The 12,708-nt window shown below is 46.3% G+C and overlaps 1 long non-coding RNA gene across 1 annotated transcript in view; it reads right to left on the bottom strand.

Annotated features, from left to right (window-relative positions):
- Positions 1–5,084: 5,084 nt before the first annotated feature.
- The window catches only part of LOC144152450 (uncharacterized), an 88,542-nt gene continuing 80,918 nt past the window's right edge, over positions 5,085–12,708 (bottom strand). Inside the window, exon 5 of the long non-coding RNA XR_013319168.1 lies at positions 5,085–5,278. This is a non-coding gene — a long non-coding RNA (uncharacterized LOC144152450). The remainder of the gene's footprint in view (positions 5,279–12,708) is intronic.

Raw genomic sequence — 12,708 nt, 5'->3', positions numbered from 1 at the left:
TGTTAGTGGCACGTGCCCGTCAATTGTTCAGGCAGCCATCTCCTTCAATACCGATCAAACTCCAGTTTTCCAAACTCTCTTTTCAATTCTTGTACTTACCTTTTATTTAGATGAGCTTCTGTGAGAATGTTTGCGAAAATCTGACGACTCATTTAGCTTTATTTACTCCGATAGCCATTGTTCATTTTGTGAGCCCATAGTTTAACGCCATCTGTTGCTGAGAACACGAAATTTTCAGGGCAAATAGTGAAGTCATACTGTTAAATCATTTGCGTGGTGAAAAGATGATTTAATACAAAGAAAAGCAAATAGTCGGCGCTTGCAAGCATTTCTAGCAAAGACCAACAATTGCAGCTGAACACTTTTTTCAAAGATTGTTTTACGACGGTATGGCTTCAACTGCAAGTTCGGATATCGATGGTGCTGCACAGACGCATAGACATCACGCGAAAACCGGAATGGGCATCTGCGGCTGATGAGGCCCGACGAAGAAAAAGACCCAACAAAATGTCTGTACCAGAGACGTTTTCGGGCGCTTGATCCATCTTGGGTTCCGTAGCAGGTAACGTTAGACGCTTGGTGTATACTGAAATACTTCGCACTAGAGTGCTATGCCATGTTTTACTAAAATACCGTACTTGACGGGTACCTAACGGTACAGTCAGGTGCGTTTTTATGAACAAGCAAGGGAAGCAATCATGTATTGATTTATGGCAATACGCATTGGCTGTGCATTTGCTTGCAGTAACGCAGAAATGTTCACTACTGCCCTCTCGTGTTTCAATCCCTTGTATTAGGATGGCAGAATAATGCATTTGTTTGCGAATAACAAAATAATGTTTGGTATTTAAATCTTTCTAAGCCATGCATGTAGCCTGTGTATTTGTAGGCACCGCAACAACATTCTCAATTTCCATCACCAACTTGACATCTTTTAGCAGGATTTGTTTTATTGTTTCAGAGTCGGCTTTTCCGGAGCAGAATTCAGACAACACAATTTGCACAAACCCTTCGAAATTCACTAATGCGATGTTTTACTAAAATACCGCACTTGACGCGTACCTAACGATACAGTCAGGTGCGTTTTTATGAACACGCGAGGGAAACAATCATGTATTGATTTATGGAAATACGCATTGGCTATGAATTTGCATGCAGTACCGTAAAAATATTCACTACTGCCCGCTTATGTTTGATGTCCTTGTATTAAGATGGCATAATAATGCATTTGCTCGCGAAAAACAAAATAATCTTTGGTATTTCACGCGTTGTAAGCCATGCTGTAGCCTGTGCATTTGCAGGCACCGCAACAAGGAGTTTGCAATTTCCGTGATCTACTTGATATCTTTTAGCAGGATTTGTTTTTATCGTGATTTGTTTCCCTCGCGATATCAAGTAGATCACGGAAATTGCAAACTCCTTGTTGCGGTGCCTGCAACTGCACAGGCTACAGCTGACATACGGAAGTATAATATGGCGAGGATTGAATACGCTGTAAAGAACGGAGGTAGCCTGAAAGCACTGAAGAGACGTCTTGGCGTGGGGAAAAATCAAATGTATGCACTTAAGGATAAGCAAGGCAATGTCATCACAAATAGGGACAAAATAGTCACAGTGGCCGAGGAGTTCTACAGGGATCTGTACAGTAGCCGGGACATACAGGATAATGCCGAACGATACAGTAGTTGAGAGGAGATAGACATCCCACCAGTAACGACCGAAGAAGTAAGGAAGGCTTTGAAAGAAATGAAAGGGGGCAAAGCACCTGGTGAGGATCAGATAACAGCAGACCTCTTGAAGGATGGCGGAGAAATTGTACTTGAAAAACTGGCAACACTGTATACGCAATGCCTTATGACCGCAAAGGTACCGGAATCTTGGAAGAACGCGAGCATCATCCTAATCCACCAGAAAGGCGACATGAAGGACTTGAAAAATTACAGGCGGATCAGCTTACTGTCAGTCGTCTACAAGGTATTTACCAAGGTAATCACCAACCGAATTTCTGCAACCTTAGATTTTAGTCAACCTAAAGAACAAGCAGGGTTCCGTAAAGGTTATTCAACAATGGACCATATTCACACGATCAATCAGGTAATAGAGAAGTGCGCTGAGTATACTGAACCCCTATATATAGCCTTCATAGATTATGAGAAAGCATTTGACTCGGTCGAAACCCTAGCAGTCATTCAGGCATTACGGAACCAGGGGGTAGATGAGCATTATGTAAGAATACTAGAGGATATCTACAATGGGTCTACAGCTACCATCATCCTCCATAGGCAGAGCAGTAAAATACCTATAAGGAAGGGTGCCAGACAAGGAGACACAATCTCTCCAATGTTATTCACAGCATGCTTACAAGAAGTATTCAGAACGTTGGATTGGGAACAGGTGGGAGTAAGGGTTAATGGAGAATACCTCAGTAACCTCAAATTTGCTGATGACGTTGCCTTGCTAAGTAACTCGGGGGACGAATTGCAAAGCATGCTTTCCGCACTGGGCGAACAGAGTAGAACCGTGGGCCTGAAAATTAATATGCAGAAAACTAAAGTAATGATCAATAACCTCGGGACAGCACAGCAGTTTGAGATAGGCGGCGAGGCAGTGGAAGTGGTAAGCAAATATATCTACTTAGGCCAAGTTGTAACCCCAGATCCCAACCATGAGGCAGAGATAATTAGAAGGATCAGAATGGGGTGGGGTGCATATGGCAGACATTCTCAGATAATGAATAGCAGCCTACCATTGTCGCTGAAGAAGAAAGTGTATGACAGCTGCATCTTACCGGTACTCACCTACGGGGCAGAAACTTGGGGGCTCACTAAGAGGGTACAACTTAAATTGAGAACGACTCAGCGGGCAATGGAGCGGAAAATGATAGGTGTAACATTAAGGGACAAGAAGAGAGCGGAGTGGGTCAGGGAGCAAACTGGTGTTAAAGACATATTAGTAGAAATTAAGAAGAAGAAATGGACGTGGGCTTGGCATGTATTGCGAAGGCAAGATAACCGCAGGTCATTAAGGGTAACAGAGTGGATGCCTAGAGAAGGCAAGGGTTGCAGGGGGTGGCAGAAAGTTAGATGGGCAGATGAGATCAAGAAGTTTGCGGGGATAATTTGGTCAGAGTTGGCACAGGACCGAGGTAATTGGAGAATAATGGGTTAGGCCTTTGCCCTGCAGTGGGCGTAGATAGGCTGGTGGTGGTGGTGGTGGTTTTTATCGTCCCAGAGTCGGTTGTGGCGGAGCAGAACTCAGACAACACAATTGGCACAAACTCTTCAAAATTGACTAATAAAACGCAGCTGGGCCGAGTAGAACACGCACTAACAGAAAGAAATCGTAATTGCGTCTTTTAATTAAGGTTTAATGTTGGCTCTGGTTAAAGGAGCCATAAAGAGAAAACACAAGTTTGGTTCATTCAAAAGATTTTCTCGTTAGAATCATACTGACACCACTTTTAACGTAAACTTCGCTCAAATAAGCTACATAATTAGGAAAAACGGGAATGGTCATGCGACCCACCAGCTCATTTCCCGCAACAAAACCTATGTCGTCACATGAGCTAAGCTCCGCGATTGGCGGAGGCTGGCAGAAGCAGACGCAAATTAGGTAGAACTTACAAACTAGCCGAACTAGCGATTTGCGCTTAAATTTAGGGCACATTCTTTACAAAGCAATAAGAATGATTGGACAAACACTGGAAGTTACGAAAGCATAGAACATAGAAGTACTGATTCGTTCTTCTGTTCGTACTGCGCACAGCATGCTTGGTTTAGCTGCACAGCACTACGGGGCTTGGGGTTGTCTGACACGACACTGGCCGATTGACGCAAGAAACAGTGTTTTACGTGACCCCATTTGTCGAGCGAGCACTGTTTCAGGGAACGAATATTTTTTCCCAGAACAAAAACAAGCCAGGTTTAAATGCGGGCAGAAACAAACCAAACGCTTGCCACGGTATGGTGGCACCATCTAGGTTACGGAACGTAAAGAAACGCGGGAACAAACCAACACCGCTGTACAGGGTGGAGACAACCTCTGAACGGTCCCGTGCCATCGCAATTGGGCCAACGAGCGCAACGCGTTATCCTTTTCGTTTCCCACGAGACCTAGCAACGCGAAACAGACAATATGATTCAAACTTCTTCAGTAAACCGCGTTGCGGCGATAATTTTAGCGCGGTGTTGACACAATGACTTGGTTCGGCGGCGAGCGAGCAACCGAAAATGGCGGAGCCAGCGTATACGTGTCTCTACCCTGTACGGCGGATGCGTGAATGAAGGTATTCTAGGCTGCAGAGTGGTCGGTTGTAGTGATGTCACTTGGGACCACGCAAACGAACGATTGAGCGGGAAAATCAAAATTTTAACCTAAATTGTTTAATTTCTCAGTGAATAAAGCACCATTTGTATCCGGACAAGCGCTGGGGGCACTATAAAACACGAAATCTTTCGAATAAAACCAACTTGCATTTTCTCTTCATGGCTCCTTTAAGCCTTTCCGGCAAGGTCGAAAAACGAGAATTCGCCGCAGCGTGACGTTACCGAAGCTACAGCTGCACCAGGATTCGAGCCGTAGTTGAGGGATCTGGATTAATTTTGGCAATCCGGGGATATTTCAAGTGCGCTGAAATTTCTACACACTCAGGTTTTCGCTTTTTTCCTCCGTCAGAAAAATGCTCGCAACGTCTGCGAACCGATCCCGCGTCTAATTTCTGTTAGTCTTCTGTGCGTATGCAGGGGGTGGACAGCGATAGTGCTTTGAATTAAAAAAAACAATTCAGGAGGCAAGTGGCCGTATGGTTAAGTTGCTATGCGTAAGGCGCTGCCAGGGAATAACTAAGTACCTGCTTTAACAAAAGCACGCATTCACAATAATTCCACTAGTACATCAAAAACGTTAAGAAAATGTTATCAATGCCCTTGAAACAGTTTTAGCTTTCAGGTCTTTCGCTCCTATTGGTTTATGTTGTCCTCAGTAGTTTACAAAAGTTTCATGTAGCGCAAATAAAACTCGCCTACAGGCTGAGGTTTATCAATTTGATCTTCTATAAAGAATGTTAACTTCAAATGTAAGTGTGGTTCTAATGCATGACAAAACCTAAGCTTTATGCAGACTACATGATTACAAGAACCAGAACCATGGTCGAAAAAATAAGATTGCTCGTGGAGCAGGCGGGTGGAGGTGATCGCACACCACTATCCCTTGACAGCAACCAGGGTAAGGGCCTTTCCCTGGTACAGCGAGGTAACAGTCCTTCCGACCGGGTCTACATCTGCAACGGCACACAGAAAGTAAAACGATTAAGCTTTCCACTGAATCTGTGCGCTTTCATTTCAGGTAACTGCGATATTGCCTTCCAATTTGCGTTAACAGTTGTGTTGTTTTAATACTGTACTTTTAGACTTTTTTGAAAACGGAATTCATTAGTTTTTTATTCGCCATATTTTCTACATATGCTTCGTACCATGTACAAATAGGTGCCTTTAGCAGCTAATTGATGCTACTCTACTTTTTCTTTTGTGCAAAGTGACACCAAAGTGAATTTGTCAAGCTCCTGTTCTTGCTTGCACTGCGTAGACTGCCTCAAATGAAAGCACTTTATTTTTCATCGGGTCGATAGAGCGATACTTATTTTATTAAACCCTAAAGAAGAAAAAGTACCATGCGCGGTTTGCGGCTACCGCTGGAACTAACACCGGTGACCACAATACAAGGTGGTACGTGATTGAACGATATCCAAGATTAGAATTCAAACCGGTTTCGGTTACGGTTATGTGAAATAACATGCTCGGCATCAGTAGATATCGTTGGCTGGGCCTTCTCGATACCACAGTAATCCGCATACCACGCTCCTGTCATATCCTCGGTTTGAAAATGCGTCCGACAAGCCTACCAGAACAGCGTGGAATCGTAAAAACCCCTAGCCGAGGCGTACGCAGTGCATGAATGCCCTCCCCGTCACCGGTGTGAGGAGGGAAGGAAAACCCCCTCTCCAGGTTCTTGGGTAGGGTGTGTTCAGTGGCGACTGGGGGTAGCCACAGTCACCAGTTAATCAGACGAGGGCGCTTTGAGAGGTTATGAAGAAAACATGTATTACAGAACAAAGCACGATGCAGACAATAATACTTAGAACGATGGACTACCAGAGAGCTAACAAAACACAAAACGTCTAACTAATGCACACAAAAACCTTATAAATCTAAGCGCTAGAAAAGTGTCACAAAAAGTTCATAACGAGTTCACCGTGGCGAGGCGTAGTACTCGGGGCGTCGGGGGCCCGCGTTGCGTTGCGCTGACGGCCGCGTCGGGAAGTCTCGCGTGTTAGGCCGTTGACGATGCAGCTCCGTCGCAGATCTTCCAGGAACAGTACTTGCGGGAGCGGTCGTGGCCGGAAACTGGTCACCACCAGGCGCCACGTCACCGAAGGCCGCGGGCAGTCGGCACCCGGTAGCCGCCGCTGGACGATGATCTCCAGGCCGTGGTCGTTCACGACCGGGGCACGCCGCAGCGCGTGTGCCTGCGACGGGCCAGGACATTGGAGAATAGGACGCTGGTCAGGGGAGGCCTTGGCGTCAGGTAGATGCCTCCGAGCTTGGGTCCCCGAGACCCGATGAGCTCTCGATCTGCGCCTGGACGCCGCTCTCCTCGAACCGTCCTCTCCGAACTCCTCCACTGGAATGGCCGTCCTTCCTCGTTCCCCTCTGGCCTCGTCACCGCTCCGTTGTGGCCGGCTCTCATAGGCCACTCGGGTTCACCGTCATCAACTAGTGTAGCCGGCCACTTCTTCTTTTTCGGCCCTGCCAAAACGAGGACAATCCCTTCACGGGCATGTGTCCGCGACGTCGTGTCGTCGTCGTCGTCCACACCTACAGACTGCTTCACCTTACATGTGTTCCCCCTTTAGAAAGTTTTTTTCTTCCGTGAAAAAAAAACTGCACAAGGAGGGAAAGAATCACTGCTGGTTGGTCGGATGGGGTAGACGTAGTTGGCATCACGGTGAACACCATCCCGCACACGGTGAACACAATCACTCACATTCAGTGACTGTCAAGCACACTCGTGCACTACAAGTCTCCCGTGAGTAACCACAGCACTTCACGATTCGCAGTGTCATGCCACCGCTAGGTACAAAAAAAAGTCGTCAAGAACACTTGGCTTGAACCCAACAACACCAACCACTGCACCGTTACCCTATTACCTCAATTATCTTAATTATTGGTTGGCGGCAACAGGCGACTCATGTAATCCGCTCCTACGTTCTCGTACCCCTTGATATACTCTACTCTGAATGAATATTCTTGTAGAGTTAGACTCCACCGGAGAACTCGACTGTTAAGGTTTTTCGCGCTAGCGAGGTACTTCAAGGGCTGAAGGTCACTCTGGACAACAAATCTTGTTCCGTACAAATAGATGTAAAATTTCTCCACGGCACAAACTAGTGCCAAGCATTCCCGTTCGATGGCGGAGTACCGGGTTTCACGAGGCAGGAGTTGGCGGCTGGTGTAAGAAACCGAATGCAGCACTCCGTCATGCTCTTGCATCAGTACAGCACCTAAACAACTTTCCGATGCGTCGGTGCGCAGTACAGATGTCTTCCGGATGTCCGGAGCTCTAATGACAGGTCCAGAAGACAAGGCAGACTTCAAAATCTCGAAAGCTCGCACCCGTTGAGGGGTCCACTCGGCCTTGTTTTTCTCGGTCTTTCGGGTCATTTCAACCAAAGGTTGTGCCTTTTCAGCGTAACGTGGGATGAGGTCTCGGTAATATCCGGCAAGTCCCAAAAACGAGCGTACTTGCTTCTTGGTTTCATGTCTGGGGGACTCAATGAGTTTCGTGACCACGCCTTCCACAGGTTGTATTTTGCTTTCTCTCAAACGATGTCCGAGGAAAGTCACGGAAGTGGCGCGCAATTCACACTTTTGTGGCTTAACTGTCAGGCCAGCACACCGAATCCTTCCGCACAGCTCCCGGAGAGTCGCGAGATGCTCCTCCCAGTTATTCGTGGCGACCAGGACATCACCGATGTAGTGAACAACGTTATCCATGCCCTGCAATAACAGTCTCATGAGGCGTGTGAAAACCGCCGACGTCGTCTTGATGCCGAAAGGCATGCACTTAAACTGGCAGTGCCCAGAATGCGTTGAGAAGGCAGTCTTTGACCGTGAAGCCTCGTCCAAAGGCACCTGCCAGTACCCTTTGGTCAGGTCAAACTTCGAAAAAAAAATCCTTTGTTCCGACCTCCGCAAATATAATGTCTGTTCTTGGGATAGGTTCCGCATCTGCCACCAGGATCTCATTGATGCGGCGGAAATCTATGCAAACTCGATAACTGCTATCCGGTTTCTTCACCGAAACTATCGGGGAGTTGTACGGCGATTTGGAGGCTTCAATGATGTCGAGTGTCAGCATGTCTTTTACCTCTTTGTCCACAATTTCTTGTATCTTGAACGGTAGAGGATATTGCGGTGTGTTGATGGGTTTTTCAGTGGTTATTTCTAATTGGCACTCCAAGAGTCTTTCCCGGAAGCTCTGAGAATATATCCTGAAAATCTTTTAAGAGGTCATGCAATTGTCTCCTCTGGTCGTGATCCAGACTATCCGAAAGTTTAACAGACTCGACTCCACAGTGGTCAGGAGCGCTGTAGTCAGGAAACCGGGATTCTGATTCTGCTTCCTCCACCTCGATGAATGATGAGGTCTGCAATGTGATCTCCGGTTTTCGCTCTTCATACCGTTTGAGCATGTTGATGTCAAATAGCTTTTTGGAGTGTCCAAGGTCGAGCCAGTAGTAAAAAAAAATTTTCTTTCCACAGACCTTGTATGGCCCCTTCTAGTGCATCAGTAGTTTGTTGTGAGTCGTTGGGAGCAGAATCAAAGCTTGATTACCGATTTTGAATTGTAGTGCTTTAGACCGTCGATAAAACCACCTTTTCTGGGACCCCCGGGCTTGGAGCAAGTTTTGTCGAGCCGACTCCAGCGTCTTTTCAAGCCGTTCGCGGAGGTGTAATAGGTAGCCATATGTGGTTTTCGACTCTTCGTCGAGCTTCTCTCCAGTCCACAGTTCTTAAAGGATAGTTAACGGTCCTCGCACCTGCCGTCCGTTGATGAGCTCTAATGGGGAAAACCCTGTGCTCGACTGATCCCATGCCTTAGATTTCTCTTGGAATAACAAGTGCGGAATACCGTAGGACCGCACAATGTCCGTGCGCCTCTCTCCGCATAGCATATACCATCCCAAAATATCACGCAGGCACCGACAAGATTCAAGCCTGTGTCTGGTAGACCAGGGTTAGTGTCAGTCGTCTTATCCATTAGGCTACGACCGTTTTTTTTTCTTTATTGCCTGTATTCGACCATTCAAAGAGCTACGACCGTGAGTTAGCACCCAAGAGTCAAACGGCTTACTCCCTCGCCTATAACGGTGCGGAGTACCTTAGGACCTCCCAATGTCCGTGCGCGTCCATCTGTGCGCACACCACCATCAAGATAAAATCAAGCAAAATTCGATTTGAGCCGTGAGTTGCAGTTTCATTTAAGGAATGATCAAGCTCTAACTCACGGCTCAAATCGAATGAAGGTCGGGGCGCAAATATGATGTTACTGGGGACGCAAGTTGGATGTCGTTTCGAGTCGCCGTGCTCCATACCCTCGGCATTATCCACGGAGTGGAGATGCTGCAGCTTTATCATTTTTAGCTGATTCTTTTAAATCCTATTTCTCCCTTTTGTAGTGTACATATATCCTCTTTCCGCATCCCTCCCTTCCTTCCTTTCTTATTTTTAGACATAGTGAATGCAATTTTTCAGTGAAATCGTATCCAGTGCTTTCCGTTAGCTTTTTCTTTACCTTTTTTAACATTTAGCGTACTGAAATCTCTGTTTGCCTCTTCCTTATTGTATCACCTTTTTTATCTGTGTAAATATTTTTGATCTTTTAAATACATTACTGCCGGAAGTAAAAACTCCTTGCGAGTCCTTTTTGGGAAGAACAGGTGAGAACGCACTTTCCCCATTTTGTCTGTCGATTCGGAGGATCACAGTGAGCGCGAGCACAATGCCAAAGACTTAGGCTGTAGCCCTTTCTATCAATTCACAACCGCTTTTCTAAACTGTGCCGCGCACTACATGCTAGCTCTCGCCGACAAAAAGTCGGAAGCATTAAATGTCTCTACACTGTTTGAAACAGACAGAGCTGGAATGACAGCCACATTCAAGCACTACGGCATAGCTCCGTTTTTTTAACATGCGAGTAGTCTTAATGAAAATACAAGATGACGAACAAATTGCCGTCTTCAACCACGTTTTTTAATAATCACTTCTGATCAGCGTGGCCTCTTGGCTGTGCAATATGTCCTTCGGCGAGAGCGTGCGAAGGTATCCGCCGAACTGGAAAACTCTCAGGACAGTGCGTGGCGGTTCGTGGTGCCGGACTTCTACACCTGTGACATTCATGTTGGCAGGCTGCGTATTTCTCGGGTCGGTTGCGCAGGCATGGATCTGCTCAAGGCCTGTGCAAAAAGCGTAGCGTTTTAAACGTACACAAAAATCTGTGTCGAGATGTGTGGACAAGTGCTTATACGTTCGGTTCCTGCATGTCTGTCTCCGGCAACCGGTTACAAACGGCTACGGGCATCCTCCTACAGAGATTGTGAAGCTCTGTACAAATGGAACTTTGCCTTACCCACTGCCTTTTCTGCGTCGTGCAAAATTTTGAAAAACACAACGACGTTTCTGTCAATGCATTGGGGTATAATTCGAAAGACCACTTTATCTAACCACTCTAAATTGCCAATGAGGAAAAAGAAAATGACGTTAACCTGCTGCTGATACAAGGTCGCTTTGTCCTGATTAGTGTCTTCTCGAAGCTGTATGCTGACCCACGCACAAAAAGAAAACGCTCCAAACGCCGCGTGGAGGCCTTAGAGAGGGAGAGCACGTGCGAAAGGCGCGTTTGTTACTGTGGGGATCAGAAGCCGGCCAAATGTACCTATCCAACTGCGGCCAAAATTCTCCAATTCGACAGCCCTTACCAAATTAAAAATTTCCCCATTTTTTGGTGTATTTGAATTTGAGCCGATTCTGGAGTTCGCTGAAGAGCGAAGGCACGTGCTTTCGCCGTGCTGTCTTCTTATCGTATGATCTAATGATGACAAACATTATGACGAATTCCTTTACCGAGGTCCAGACTTTGTTCAACAATTCGTTGAGAAACTCAACAGAGTACCGATAATTATCTCCGAAGTGAAGGCGCTCAATCGCCCTATGCGGATGACGTCTTCAGATGCCGAGCTGAACGCATCGCCTGCCAATTGTGTGGTGTGCACGTAATCGTCAGCAAAACAATAAGGGGTTGGATCATGACCACATCACGCGCGCTTTCCGTGCGAGCCTCTGTTAGAGATTTAACATCTCGCGCAGTTAAAGATCCAACCTTCTTCTAATCTCATAATTTATCGTCCGATATCCCATTCATTATGCCCTACGCCGATCTCTCTGACTGCGGCAAGATCAACTTTCTAGCAAACTACTCTAAAAAATTCAATACTGTACGCATCAGTACATTACAGATGATCGACTTATTGGCCTTCACGAACGGCAGTCTCGACAAGCTAGCGCGAAATTTAAAGTCAAAGGGGACCCAATTCTTTTGCTGTCTTAAACAAGTGTATCCGGAATAATACCCCTTCTGGGCGAGAACCCGATGTGCTACGATTACCTGGACGAGATTTTGCAGTACGATGGACCCGAACTGCTCCCCAGGGAGTCATTTTACAATATGTTCAAAGACGAACATATATCCAAAGAGGACTACGCACACGTGCAATGGGCATTCTTGGCCTTGAAGTGCAAGACGCTGGGTGACTACAGTGACTAGTACGTGACGGTTGACGGCCTCCTCTTAAGTGACGTCATGGTGAATTTTCTGCAATACACCTATGATAGAGACAACATCGATCCCCTTAATTTTGTTACCCTGCCATCACGCCGCGGGGAGGGCACGCTAATGATGTCTAGAATTTAATTTGGAGGTTCTCTCTCAACTAAAATTAATTTTTTTTTTATTTTTATGAAAAGGCTGCGCGGAGGCAAATGCCAGGCATCAGCTCGTCATGTTGTCACCAACTATCTCGCAAGGGACAACTTCAACCATGACCAAAAAATCTCACAAATTCTCTCTTTTGACGCAAATGATATATACGCTTTATGCATGCAGCAACCCCACCTCTTTAGCGACCTGCGCTTGCTTTCTGAACAGCCAGTGTTGAACTTTGGTTTGCAACGGGCTGTGCAGGGCACGCTGCAGGGCTTTGTGTTAGAAGTAGATCTTGAATATCCTCGGAAGCTGAATGCGTATCATTCGAGCTTTCCTCTCGCTCCCGAAAAACTTGCTGCACCCTACGAACTTTAGCGCCCCGAAAAACTTGTGGAGCTTTTTTTGTTTCCAAAAAATGCTTCGGAGCGTAAGCTGTTTCTTACGCGCTGCTTGACAAGGACGAGTGCGTTTGGTACCATGAAAACTTGAATCTGTATATGGTTCTCGGAAAGCGGGCGTAGAAACTTCACCAAATAATCGCATTTTCCGTGACGCCTGTCCTGCCTTGCGTTATAGAGCAATATCATAATATATGGCACCAGGCTTCCAAGTTATTTCAAAACAACCTCTCAAAATTGTTTATGAACTCGGTGTATGGTAAGGCGCTGC

This window comes from Haemaphysalis longicornis, unplaced genomic scaffold, assembly GCF_048455015.1.
Source record: "Haemaphysalis longicornis isolate Haplotype H1 unplaced genomic scaffold, Haemaphysalis longicornis Haplotype H1 scaffold_9, whole genome shotgun sequence".
NCBI lineage: Eukaryota > Metazoa > Arthropoda > Arachnida > Ixodida > Ixodidae > Haemaphysalis > Haemaphysalis longicornis.
The sequence above is the reverse complement of the archived record's forward strand: the minus strand, read 5'-3'. Positions and strand labels throughout refer to the sequence as shown.